The 14,716-nt window shown below is 41.8% G+C and overlaps 1 protein-coding gene across 3 annotated transcripts in view; it reads right to left on the reverse strand.

The window, feature by feature from the left end:
- Positions 1-12,536: 12,536 nt before the first annotated feature.
- Positions 12,537-14,716, reverse strand: part of epha4l (eph receptor A4, like) — a 56,158-nt gene continuing 53,978 nt past the window's right edge. For all 3 annotated transcript variants that reach the window (XM_084350853.1, XM_084350852.1, XM_084350851.1), the window contains exon 18: positions 12,537-14,125. The gene's annotated coding sequence lies outside the window, so the exon portion shown is untranslated. The remainder of the gene's footprint in view (positions 14,126-14,716) is intronic.

Here is a 14,716-nt window from a genome sequence, read left to right on the forward strand (position 1 = left end):
ATGCATGTGTTGGTTAACACTATCCATCTATGATGTCATGGATAGCTTAAACTTAAAAAAATATGTTAGCAGTCAGTCAATCAGGATGGGTTGTCTTTGGGTTAGCATTATCCTGAACTTATTGTAAAGGTAGATTTTAATGTGAATTACACAGATTCACATGTGATTGTTTTTTGAATTTCCACATGTTGGAAAAAAGAAACATAGCACATGAAATTTGCCTGTGCCACATGTGAACTCCACATTTTCACATATTTTCCCATGTGCTATGCTATTGTCACATGTGAACATTGAACAAATTTAACATGTAAAAATAAAATAATGTCACATGTTTACCATATATTTTCATTTTTGTCACATATAAATGAAAATTTCCACACATGTATGGATAATGTGAAAAGGCATTTGTGAGTCTGCTATTTTATAGATTACATAATTAACAAAAATGATTTTAAAAAGACATAATATTCTATAAAACTAATGCAAACATTATCAATTGAAGGTTTAATTGTTAAGTTACAGCACCGGTTCATACACCACAGGGTTGTTGGGCCCCTCAACTAAAAACGCTGAGAGACAAGTCAGGGGTCTATTTTTAAGTGAACTGAATTCCACACAGCGAGCACACTTTCTTCTTCCCTTTCTCCCTCTACTCGCTGTTGTCCCCAATGGGCACGTTAATCTCCTCTGTTTCAGGGACTGAGTTACCCCTGCAGACACTTTATTTAGACTAGAGAGAGAATAAGCAGAGGTCGGAGGGAGGAGAGAAGTGTGGGTGACGGAGGTGAAGGGAAATACAAAGCAGTGAAAAAGAATTATGATGAAATTCATCACACTGATTAATCCGTGTGTGTGCATGTGTGAAAAATGTTAAAAGTCAAGTTTTCGACAACTAAAGAGTAACGTGCTTGTTTTGTGTATCCAACAGTGTTTTTAACAGTGTTTCATCAGCTCGAGGGTCACAGAGCGTTCTTGACCCACAGAGGAACAACGTAATCCTTCAAATGAAGAGAAAATCACCAGAACTTCAGCTTCAAGGCTTTCACATGACGACTGAAATAAAAATGAACTCGCTCACTCACTCACTCACTCAGCCATCACCTGGTTTACTGTAGGCCCATCCAACCCCAGCTCAACACAAGCCTGATTGTAACTTCAGATGTAAAGCCAACATGAATTGCTCCGTGGTAGCTGGTTAGCTACCACAGAGCACTTTGATCAGTCGCACAATCTCTACTCATGCTTTGGCTGAACTCAGTCAACTGCAATCCACACAATGTTGCAGAAAGCGATGTTTCAACTTGTGCACCTTCTTGATAAAATTGGAAAGAAAGCCGCTGTGAATAAACAAACTCGGGAACATATGTTGCACAGCATTCGTCCATTACCTTAATTGCTCCTGTTGAACATGGATGTTTGAGGAGGCGAGGATGGCTGTATCACAAATCTTCCTTCTTGGCGGAAAATATTTTGCTGAAGTCGACACCACAGGAGCACAACATGTTTCTGTTACAAGCAACCGAGTGTGGTGTCAGCAGCAATTCCCATCTCAAGTGAAGGCAGCGTAAAATTACTTGTGTGCCCTGTCTACGGAGCTGCACATACATGTCAGTGTCATCATAAATATAAAGGGATGTAGTCTGTCACAGGCAATGTAATATTTTATTTAATATTTATTTTCTACCATCTTTTTTACTATTCTGACCTGACAACAGTTTATAAGGGTATTGTGCAGCGGTATGGTGCAGCCCGTTTTAGCTAACTGCAGAGTGTATTGTGTGTGTGTTTGCATATGAGTGTGTGCGCCTCTGTTTGAAGTAGAAAAGCAGTTAAATATCAGACAGCGTGATGCTGTTTTTGACTTCCATTAATTGGCGGCATCTTCTGTAATGAAGGATCACACACAGCGCACAAACATATATTAATGTGAGAGCAGTGTGGTTGGGTAAAATTTGTACCTTTTCCTCCATCTTTCTTTTCTTTCTTCCTCAAAATGTTCTTATTGAAACCTTGTCCTCATACTTTACTGGCAAGCTGTAGTTGACTCTTGGGTTTTTTTTAAGAAAAATCACAATCACCCACGAGACCGAGCGCGGCCGTTGGACCCGAAGGGAATTGATTGGACCTCCGTGATTTGTTAAGGAAGATTTCTTGACCTAGTTTAATTGCCAATTAATAAGAGCAAGACTTTGGTTTCCCTGGTGATAGTCTAGCCATAAGTTCCCTAGATAGGTCCATTGACCTGCAGTAATGATGGTAGATATACAGCAACAGTAGTTATTAATAGGTGCATAGCCTTGGGGTTAACCAGACTGGATGCAAAGCTGAGCTGAAAATAAGATTTCACAAACTTTAAATCTTCTGGAAACGGTGCATTTCATGGTATTTCATTAATGTCACTTGAAATGATTAATGCCCTCATACTCCCAGGTAAACCTCTACTTGTTGTGTGACCCATGCCATGTTTGCTATCAGCCCTTTTATAGCTACTTAATTGACTGTGCGATTAGTGTCACAGGTTCATAAAGCGTTAGCAGGCTGACCGCTGAACCAAAGCATGACGCACTTCATTCAATTAGCCTCAACTGTAACCTTATTATGACCAAGCCCTGACTCCATCCGTACATACTGTGTGGTCCCACTGAATTTCAGTCAACCAGTCAAACTCGTCACAAAAACACACACACATTATTCCCACACCAAAGAGCTCATGTAATGTGCGTCTGCTGTCGGGATTCGAGGGCAAACACGAAGCTGAAAAAAAGTCGTGCTGTGCTAAGTCTTACACAAACTCGCACTCACTAGAAATACACAAACACACACTCCCCCATTACACACACACCTTAACTACTCAAAGGGTTTGCTATTTTAAACTTTTATACCCGCAAGCACATTTTCTCACAAACATACACAAACACACTGTTCCTCATTCCTGCACACATATTTTTACTGAGTCTCCTGGGCTGATTATACATGCGCGCACACACACACACACACACACAGTCACATACACACACTGCAGCCGACTGGCCAGTCAGCCCTTAGTTGTTTTTGGACTCCGGAGTCTAGTTAGCAAAGGCTAGTATCAATCATTTAGCCAGTGGAGAGCAGCTCAGTCGATGGGGTCGTGTATGGGTGAAGAACCAGGCCCGGCCCTAGAATCGCTCACTTCGAAGGGGCTTAGAGGAGCCCTGGTGGTGGGGGCTGGAGTTCAGAGATTGAGTGATGTCTTTAAATAGGGTGTAAGGAGGCAAGCTGAGAGAGGCTGGATGAAAGAGCTGCAAATAAATATGCCAGCAAACACCAGCCCGCGACTAGCCCTGCTTATTACACAGCTTTATTAAGTACTCAATTTTCACTGTCTAAAGAACGCATGCTGAGCTTTGTTATTTCTGAAAAACACACTCCTGCCTCACATCGGATTGTATCACTCTGTTGTCTCTAGTTCAGTAGTTTTTGTTGACTTTTAATCAGAACGAAAGGTGAGGAAAATGGCAGGAAATGCCAATTTATTAAGTCATTATTTTTCAATTTATCAGTAAGGAGCTGGAGCCAATCCCAGCATGCATCAGGCAACGGTAATATTCAACCACCCTTGAGAGCTGTAATAGTTGTAATAATATGTGTTATTTAGAGTCTCTGGTTAATGTAACCTGGATTTTTATGGATTGCTGGAGGATACTGGAGTGCATGAAGGAAACCAGACTCCAGTAAAATGAAGCGTTACCCACATTAAAGGCTCCATTAAAAGATATGCGTTATTGGTAATGATTCAACCAAGACCGCCCTCCCTCAGGCAAGACGTTAACGCTTAAGGCCGACCGGATAGTTACAAGACTCACACTCAGTTTCATATGAGGAGAGAACATGCTAATTGATGGATCTGAATGTACTAGCAGAGTACTGCAGGTTTGTCAACATGTGCATTGCTGACTTCAGAAAGCTGCAGGGCATTAATGTATCGGAATTTAATGAAACAGGAAGAATAACTTATAGATCAATGCAGATCAATTACCGCCCATGCTTCAGCCAACTTTTGTTGTTCTTGTGATTTAAATGAATCTGCTTGCTGGAAGGCCCTCTGTCTAAAAGGCCCATGAAACTCAATTTCCACCAAAATACAGTCAGATGACCATGTGCTCTGTGCTTGGTCCCAAAATGCGAAACAGACAGGTATTTTCATTACTTCAAAAATTTGCTACACCAACCAGTACAAGCGGCACTCCAACAGTTAGGTAAAGCAGAATGAGTGGGTTTATGATGTGTAATGCTTACATTTTACATTGCATATGTTTTGCTTTATGCTATTTTAGTTGATTATTATTATTATTTCATTTAATGTCATTTGCTAGCTCCACGCTCTATTTAATCCCTTTTACGTCTGTAGGTTATTTGTTTGTTTGTCTGTTGTTGTCCAGGTCCGAGTCAATGCTAACGTTGATGCTAGCGTTAACGTCAACTTTAGCATAAAACATACAGCGACGCAAGCGAGCGAGCGAGGAAAAGTGATTAGAATGTGTACTTTTCTATCAGCCTGTCCTGAAGAGCCGCGAGCGATATCGCTCCGTCCAGCGATGTCGCTCAACCCTGAAAAAATCGCTGGCTCTGTCTCTATCTGGACGACATTTCGCGGCGGTGTCCCGCCCCTAAACACTTCTTATTGGTTGAAAAGTACACACTGCTTCCTGTTGACAAGCTAGTTAGCAGAGAGAGGAGAACAACCGACTGACCAATAGAATATACTCGTGACAAAATCGTCACGCTGCATATCAGGACACCTTCGTGCGAGTTTTCGTTGCCGTTTCGCTCGCTCGCTGTATGTCAGGACGCGGTGTTACAGTGGTTTCACGTCAGCGAAAGTCAGAAAAGTCACCTGTAAATATAATCTTCCATTAAAAAAATCTAAATCTAAACAAGTAAAGGGCGGAGGGATTCAGGCTGCCTACTGTAATTTATCCTTTTGATCCAGCCCTAAGTATGTAATGTGTTTATTGTTTTATGATGCAATAAAAACCAACATAACCAAGAGTAGTATTAGTATTGGAATTTCTATGGGTATTATTGCATGGTTGTAATACATTTTTAATGTGAAATACAAGACCACATTATCTTATATCATGCAAACACACATATCCCTTGTTAACAAAAACCTGCCGGGCACGAAAGAGCTCTCACATACAGACGAGCAGGCTGTTTCATACTATATTTCTCTCTTCGTGATCTTATCACGAAATGTCGAACCAAAATCCCCCGGCATGGGTGCTATTTTAATTCCATTCTCCAACCTGCTGAAAACAGAGGATTAAGACTGGTTGGACCGAGTGTGCATTTTCATGTATGTCCACACGTTTGCATGTGTGTGTGTGCGTGTGTGTGCTGGCTTTCATGTGTTGCAACCCACATGTGAGCAGTGATAGGAATCTTATTGCTGTCAACGGTCCAAAGGCCAACGCTGCGCTGAACAGAGAAAATCCCTGAGCCTGAGCTCTCTGTCTCCTTTAATCTATACTCCTTTTTCTCACCGTGGGGCTGAAACCAGCACATGATGGATGGCCGTTACGTTACAAGAAGCCTTTTCTTTCTTTCTTTCTTTCTTTCACTCTGTCATTCCCCTTTATTTATTTTTTTTACTTTTTTGTTCCAACTTTTCAAAATAAAATAAAAGTTAGAAAAGTGGTTTGGGGGCAATTGGAAAGAGTTTGAATTGAATCACCAGGCTGTCTCCAAACTTCTGCTTTCATCTACAGGTTTCTTTTCACTTCTCCTTTCCACTTTCCTCCCTCTGTCTTTCTATGTATACATAACTGTCTGTCCATCTCAGTCTATCAGGCAGTTATCAAGGGGATTTTGAACACTGCTTTCACTGTGATAACCAGGTTTCTGCTTGAGCTGATAGCCTGCTGGACCTTCATCAGGCCGCCGTCCAGACACAGAGGGGGAGGAGGAAGAGGAGGGTGGGGGTTGACTTGATTAACCTTCATCTCGCTGCCGGAGATGGGAGCCAAATCCACATCACCCACTCGCACACACACTCTCCCTCCTTAACTCTTCCAGCTTGTGTAGAGAGGAGTCCAAGACAAGAGACCGGGTGGCTAGGGAAAGTGGTTTGCTCTAGAGATTAGCATGTTTGTGTGTGTGTGTAGATTTAGCTGTGCTGTGCATGTGTGTGATCAGCTAGGTCAAAGGTCAGCCTATCAGGTGGAGCCAGCACTGTGGCCAGTGGATCTGGATAAGGAGCAATCGAGTGGTCAAGTAGGTGACCTCCCTTCGCCTTCATTCGGGAACAGGCCACCCTGCGGGACCCTTTGGCCCGGAGGTGAGATTAGTCTGGTGGGGCTGATAAAGCTCCACGTTCTCCCAACAGACCAACAATCACTGAGGATTATAGTCCTGGAGAGGGACAGTTTTCCCACACAAAGCAGGTGGGGAGAGACGCAAAGGCCGGCTACTCAAAGGCTCTTATTGTAGTTTGGTTTGGTGACTTTAGCCTTGAGCGAAAAAACAATTTAGGTTTGCTGCAGTCGTCACTGAAGAGAATAAAGTTTGGTTTTCCCAGAAAAGCAGCTGCAGTATGCGTTTACTGGTTGCGTGTTAGACCACTACTGTCTGGCTTTGTCGCATATGTGTTCCCAAATGTTGTCCTCCTAACCTTTAGACAGATGTTCAGGACCATGACGTCTTTGAAAACAGTCATGTTTTATGAGGTGCTGACTAGTGAGTTCATAAACAGAGAAACCCTCTCTCCCACCTCATCCAGATCTCCTCTTAAATCCCTTTATCATCCCTCCATGTCCAACTCCCAGTTTGGACTCCCAGCCAGGAAGACAAGAGTCTACAGCCATGGTAGCAGCTCTGTGAGGCTCTACCTAGGCAGTGTTGTTTTGAGAAATATGGTCATAACTTACTATCCAAGGCAGTATGTGATCATATGATCCCACAAATCCAACTTGCCAGGCTTCAAGCTATGTGCTTGCGGCGGAAGACAGTGGTTGAACCAATCAGTTACCTTTCCTCAGTGTGACGACCAGGAGTTTATCATGTTATAGTAACAATTGAAGGCTTTTCTCGATGGAAAAAGATGATTTCGCTATTTTCCCGACTGGCTTCGGTAAGCGCTTGATTTACCAACTGCCTCTGCCTCTGGCACGTCAGGTCAGGTCAGGTCAGGTCAGGTCATAAACCAAGTATTGGGCAAATTTAAGTCTTGAACTGATGATGGTGCTCGATGAAAGGTCAGAGGAGAGGTTTTTAAATTCATCATCTGGGGACAATGAATTTCTGTCGCAATTTTTTGTCACACTCCATCCAGTAGTAGTAGTTCATCAACATGAATGCCTAATGGTTTTGGCACTGGAGGAAAAGTCAAGGGATCACTGCAGGTGTTACAATACATCGTCTGGGAGCCGTGAATATACCAAATTTGATGGCAATCTGTCAAATAGTTTTTTCAGTGATCAACAAACTTACCGACCATCAGACCTATACTGCCATGCTGCTAACAAAAAGTATCGAGAGACAAGTAATTTTGAAAGTTCTTGATACCAAAAACTCTACTGGGACATTTTATTTCTTCAAGATGCCCTTGCAAAAGAAAGCACAGCTCTCCTCCGCTTTCTTTGAAAAATCCTCATTGAAGGTTCTCAAATAGACATCTGTTAGGTATGTGTTTTTATTATTTTCAAGCATCCTTGAATAAATCTTCTCAGATCTGCTGCCAATTACTTGTTCTCAACTCAAACACTTTCTTTGCTTTGTCTCTACAGTTGTCACCCGTCAATCTTCACTCACTTTCCTCCTTTATCTCCCTTTTCGCTGTTTCTTTGTCACGCTGACTCAGAGTTCTGTTTTCCCATGTTTGTTTTGTTCCTTGATTCTCATTCGTCTCCCGTTCATTTCCATTACTCACAGGAGACTCTGGGGAAAAAAAAAAGTTGCCTTTAGGCCGGGTTGCATCCAAGAGAAGGTGCTTCTCCCGTAAGTGCTTTTTCATGTTGTCGGGTGTTTGCCTGCGATAGTTTCAGCCTCTGGTGTTTGCTGAACCAAAGCTGCGTTTGACGGCTACACAGACACCGTTTGACTCTAAACCGAGAGATTTCAAACACGGCTAAATTAAGACAGATCCTGTCATGCTGCCAGAATTTACTTCTCTTTTGTTCCAACATAGACATTCTTTAGACCCTTTATGGGTATCGCTGCATATGTGTTGTCCATCAAAAGTCCTCCGAAGTAATACCTCACAGACCAGACACAAGGTCAACTCTATGCTGGAAGCCTCTCGATCAATATGCTCAGACGTTTGAGAGGCTCTGCCGAGCTATTTTCCCACTGAAGCTTTCAGCTCTTGTTGTTTTCTTCCCCCAGCTTTTCTCTTTTTTCCCCTGTCAGATATTTCCCTGTACGTCATAACAGCAGTCAGTTTTCCTCTTAAATTGTCCTTCACCACAAACAAAAATGCCAACCATTCACCTGGAGAGTTAAGAAAAAGAAAACTCAGAGCTGTCTGAAGCATCTGGGGATTAAGATTGAAGCGTTTGGATTATGGATTATAATAATGTGTGGATTTAAGGCTGTACTTAAGAACGACAACACAAAGGACAGAGTAATCATAATGTCAGTGTGAAGGGTGTTGCCCCATTGTGATTGGCTTAGAGGACGGACCAGGAGGGGTTTTATCTTTCGAATCAGGAAATTGAATTATGAAAGAAAGTGACCCAATGAAAAGGGTTGAAGTGACAGTACGGAGCTTCCGGGGTTAAGCCAGTTTGAAGGGCTGGCACTTCACCTAAAGGTTTCTTAATTAGATTGCTTGACAAAAGCACTGAGGCTTTTAACAGCGTGTATGTGTGTGCGTGTGTGTGTTCAAAAGATGATCTGAAGTGATGGTATTGTTGTCTCTTGACTCGGTCTTCATTTTAGCCCCTTTGTGTGGCTATAAGTGTGACAGGGTTTAATGAAGCTTGATTGAGATATCACAGCTGAGACAAGTTTTAGACGACGAAACGAGATGAGACGATCTTGAGAACCAATCCCAAAGTGCGTTCATTTCTATGAATGATGTGCATCAACTTGCCTTGCATCCAGGCAAGAATTTCAATATTGTATGATTGTGCAAAACCCGGGATTACATTCAATTCCAGTCATTTTCAAATTCTTGTTTTCTAGTTGCACATTGCAATTATGTAATGTTTGAGGCTAGGGACAAATTGTGGCACTGGCAAATAAACTATCTGGTTGCAATGTGGTCAGTAGGGATGTTCCAGTCAAGTTTTGTTTTTTGGCACTGATGCAAGTCTCAGTCGAGCTACGACCTGAAAATGAATGATAGAACTCATTTCATCCTGAGAGATTTCTTTTTTACCCAGTATACAAAATAAAACTATATCTGTATATACATAGCAGCATAAGCTATGCAATCATAATTAAAGAAGATGTTAGGCACATTGGAATAACAGGTGTAGCATACCAAATTGAGTATGTTTTTCACAAGCTGCTTCAACCAAAGGCTGAAGGTTCTGGCTCAAAATCTTAAATGTACGCTTCTGGCATGGCTTTTATTAAACTGTAATAACTCATCTCTATTCATCAAAATCATATATTTTATTTTTTCCATGAAAAAATAATTTCATGCCTCAAAGGGACAGTGAACTCCAAAATCAAAAACACATACTGCACTTCTCCTTTTACCTCTACCTTTGACTGTGTTGGTTTGAGCAGCCAAGCTTCAGAGATGTCGGCCCAAGAATTGTCTGCCTTCTTTTTATTGTAATGGAAGTAGATGGCACTCGGCTTGTGGTGCCAAGTAAATACATTTGTAAAACTCAACAGCAATGTCCCTTTCTCTATAATGACAGACCTTGTGAAGTTTCATGTAGGAGGTATTTTCTTTCTAGCAAACTACACCAGCCAACCGTTTCACACACAGAAGGAAACATGCATCTAGTCATTGACGAGAGGCATGGGTCGTGACAGCACAGGATGGAAACATTAATGCTGTCCTCCTCGGCTGAGCTGTAATGTTAGCTAGCATAGTTAACTCTGCTAGCCTTCCATCAGTGACATTCCTCAACATCCACAAACATCCTGTCAGCATTGGACATGAATCATGTTACTTGGCAGGCTATTGATGACTAACATTATCTAGCACACTGCGGACTTGTTGCACAGTCAACTGATAAAACACAAGATAAGGTAAACTTAGCAGTTGACCAGCATGGCAGCTCGAACTCTCTGTATCCGCAGGATAAGTGAATGGAACAGTTTCAGGCTTCAAAATAAGTTTTGTGGCAAAACCAAAATGTAAAACCTTCAACACAGTGCTCTGGAAAATGGCAACTGCAAACCCAAATTTTTTCCTATCTTAGATTTGCAGAAATTGTCCGACATGGATGTAATACTAGGCTCGCATAAGGCACATAACTGAACCTACCTTGGCATTGATTATAGATCTGAAGGTTCACATCAGGGGTAGATCAGCTCAGCAATTATCCAAATAGTGGATGATCTTTTTTCCACCGTCTGCGCTGTATTTGTACCCATTAAATGAGATGATGGACTGGAACGCGAGAACATTTTCTTGGTTCATCTCGCTGAGAGATTGAGGTAAAAAAGAAACGTTTTACTGACAGAGGTGTTGGATTGTGCTGATTTTTGAAGGCTTCATTCCAGCTGAGTAATGGCCACTACCTGAACTTTCAACATGATTCGGCTTACTTTGGTTTGCCAAGTCAAGCATACAGCCAGCTTTTCCTTTCCATGTGACCTGCACTCAAAGTCTCCGTCTGGGTTTCTTCCTCTTACTTTGTCTTTTTCTGTCCTCCCATTTTTATGTGCAGTCAGAGCTGAGTTTAGCACTTCTCTTTGTCTTGCTCTCCCCATCTATGTCTTTCAGCATAACATCCACTTCTTCTATGCAGAAGTGCTAGCAGCAGGCCTCTGGGGATGAAATGTTGGTGTGTCAGTCTGTTGTTGGGTGGATTGGTTGGTTCACTACTTTGGCATCAGACTGAAATATCCGCAGGACGGATTGTCATCAAATTTAGTACAGCCATGGATGGACCCCAGGGGACAAATACTTATGACTTTGGTGATCCCCTGACTTGTCTTTTAGCACCACCATAAGGATTATATTTGTGGTTCAAAGCAACATATCTCGACGACTTTGGGATGGATTGTCGTGAAATTTTCTGCAGACATTGAGGTCCCTTGTGAAACATTATTATGACTTTGGTGATCCTCTAGTCAGTCTCTCGCACCTTTATATCTACAAGATGGACTGACACAAAATTTTGTACAGACATTCATGTTTCAAACTACTGTTTTTCCGAGGTGCATATGAAGAATGGGCCTGCATGCTTAACATAACCCTTGTCCATATATTTTTTTATTACCTCCACCAAGGAGGTTATCTTTTCATCCGTGTCCGTTTGTCGGTTGGTTTGTCAGCAGGATTGCACAAAAATTACTGAATAGCTTTCCACAAAACTTGGATGGAGGATGGGTCTCGGCCCAGAATAGACCCCATTGATTTATGGTGCAGACCTGGGCAACTACAGGAATTTTCTCACTTTCTTTAACATTGCGAGGAGAGTGTTTTTCAACATTTTCATTAATTTCTCAGAGAAGAATGCATGGATCTTGATTTTTTTTTAAAAGCAGGTGTATTTACCTGGCTTGTAGTTATTAATTTCTGAACATTCACATACCATGCTAAATTGTCAACAATCTAAAAACCAAACTTTCTCAGTTGGGGGCAAATTTATCAGCCTTGCTAATCTTCTTTCGTCTTCCCCTCTAAGCTTGCCAACAATCTGTGAAGGAGGCACACTTTCCCGTCGAAGCTGATAAACATCTCCCACTAGAAACTTCAGAGCATTAATGTATGCGTGCCTTGTGCTGGTGAGTTCTCAGGAAATGTGTAAAACGCCATTTGGCTCAACGTTCGCCTGAGCTCCATTTCTAAAACTGTCCTTTGCCCACAACCCCCCTCCCTCCCGGGCTCTTATCAAAGACTTAGGACAATCAGCGGTTTATCGCTGCTGGAAATGAGTGGAGGAAGCAGATGCTGTTCTGATTAAACACACACACACATCAGCACACACACATGCACCATGCCAAGTGAGTGGCGCTCACTGCTACTTCAAGGACTGACAGGAGATCGGGGGCCAAGTCTCGGAGTCCGCAGTCATGATAACTGCTGAGCGTGTGCTGCAGAGCGGACTAACAGCCAAAAGACTGGCCCTTTCTTTATTTTGCGCGTGTGTGTGTAGGTGTGCCTACCAAACACAGAGCGACAGTGAAAAGTAGAAGGCAAAAAGGAGGCCAAGGAAGTGATTGATGCGCTACCTTTGCTTCTTCCTTCTGTTACGTAACCCTTCCATTATATGCAATCACATAATGCAGTAATCAATGCATGATAGTTAGGTAATCAGATCTCCTCTACAGGCATAATGACAGCAATAACTGATGGCAACGCTGATGGTCTTTGCAACAGACGCCCAAGTGTGTGTGTGTGTGAATGAAAGGCAGGGAGATCATCATATGGTTTCTACTTTATTAAGAATGCACTTTGGCACCCCTTTATTTTCTTCACTTTAGGCTATTATTTTACAAACTAGATATAAAAGGACATAAATAAATGACATAAGTTACATGTACCTAGAGCTCCTTGACAAAAAACAAAATAAAACCAAAAAAAAAGGCCAAAAAAAACATAATCATGTCAAAAAAAGTACAAAAAAAAAAGATTGAGAGAATGTTAGATCTACATGGCTAGATCATATGGCATCGGAAGGCATACAATGACAAACATTAACTCTTGCGTTTTTGTTAATTTTTTTTTTCTTTTTTCAAATCGTCCAACATTTAAGTAAAGGAAAAAAGTATTTTACAGTACATTCTGGTTTCCTTCTCCTTCCCAACATGTCTTGCATATTTCCAAACAGGTCCTTTTTCGATAGATAAAACCCAAAAGAACAACGCATTGCCAAAAAAAGGAAAGAGCAGTAGAGCTGTATTAAGGACGGAGGTGTTTTTGTATTATATGAAGCGTCACTTACGAGTTCAAAAACATTCACATAAGTATAGTTTAAAGAGATAAAGGAACAAAAAGAATATAGTCCATTGGGTTAAACCTGTAGCTGTATGGTGCTCTGGAAAAAAAAAATCAAAATAACCAAGTTTTCCCTTCTTAAACCCCTTTTCCTCACTTTTCCGATCCTTTGTCGTATACAGATGTGCCGTCTTAATCTGCTTCTATTTCCACAAAGGAGAGATATGGTTCTGACTTTTCCTCCTTCTCTTGTCATCAGCTCGGAGAGTCCAAACTCTCACCGGTGTTCGGTGTGTTTCTACGCACAGGAGGCCTTCAGTCACACGTGTCCGTCTCCGTGTGTCCATTTGCAAGCCGTCGCAGAAATGGGTTGCATTCCAGAAAGCTGCTTAATAAATGCTGTTTGCTGAGTGGAGTTCGCACAACGGGAGCAACACACCTCACATCGTTTTTTAAGATGCCACAGAAAGCAATAAAAGTCCAAGGTTTTTCTTTTTTATGTCAAAAACAATACATCTCTGTTATCTCGCCTTCCTCCACAGTGGCATGAAAACAGACACGATTACTGATAGTACTTCAAAGACATTGTCACTCATACAGCTAGACACACACACACACACCCTCACACACACACGTCATCACATTCGCACGCTCAATTCAAACGTTTGTTACTTTACATGCAGACAGAACGAAACAAGTTTTGAAAAAAACAATCAAAACAAAAAAAATCACAAAATAAAATGAAACTTTCAAAATAAAAGTACATCATCCGCTGGAGCAGGGCTTCTCAATTATATTACATTCTTCTTATTGTCTCTTTTTTATGCTGTTAAATCATTCATAGTCATTCCAGTACATTGCTGGGTGGCCACAAGCACGCGCTGGCTAGTTTGTCAAGCTGAAGTGTTGTGACGGCGGATGTCCCAGACGCTTGGGGATGGATTTGTCATCTCGGTGTCAGAGGAGACTCCAAGTAGAGGAGGGAAAAGCAGGAGGAGGAAGACAAAGAGGAAGAGGAGGAAGAATTCTGGTCGGAGCGAGCAAGGCCGGGATCCTGTTTATGATGGACGGCAGCAGCTGGAGAGAAAGAAAATGGGGGAGGAAAAGAGAGGCTGCATCAGTCATGGTGGTTTTGAATATAAACATTTCTACTTGGCGTCCAGACCCGACCAACAATACAGCTCTCCAGCTCCAGCGCTGATGGAACATTCGGCTCATCTGCTAAACAAAATCGAATGCCAGCATCCAGAAAACTGCAAAGGGCCGCCCCACAGGGGGAAAATATGGATTTCGTGGCAACGATGTATTAACTTGTGCGCACCACATGCTGTTGTGTATACATAATACGTGAAACATGCCCTTGACTTATTGGCACACATCAGAAGCAAAACCAGCGGACATTAAACTAGCTTGAGTATTTGATGAATCCTGTATTTATGGATTCAACAGCCAGTACAACCGCACCATGCCAACTGAAATAAATCCTTTGTCTCCAACATTCCTCATGCAGGGATATCGTTTAATTAAAGCACATGAGCATTCCATATGTATTGTTTCATGTTTATAAAAAAGCCTTTTTACAGCATACTGTATTTTGTATTTTTGAATTACATGAGGTAAAAGTATAAATTATAAAAGACCGACTGCTTTATACTGTTTTTTAATACT

Source organism: Pagrus pagrus (genome assembly GCF_965226575.1).
Source record: "Pagrus pagrus genome assembly, chromosome: 4".
Taxonomy (NCBI): Eukaryota; Metazoa; Chordata; class Actinopteri; order Spariformes; family Sparidae; genus Pagrus; species Pagrus pagrus.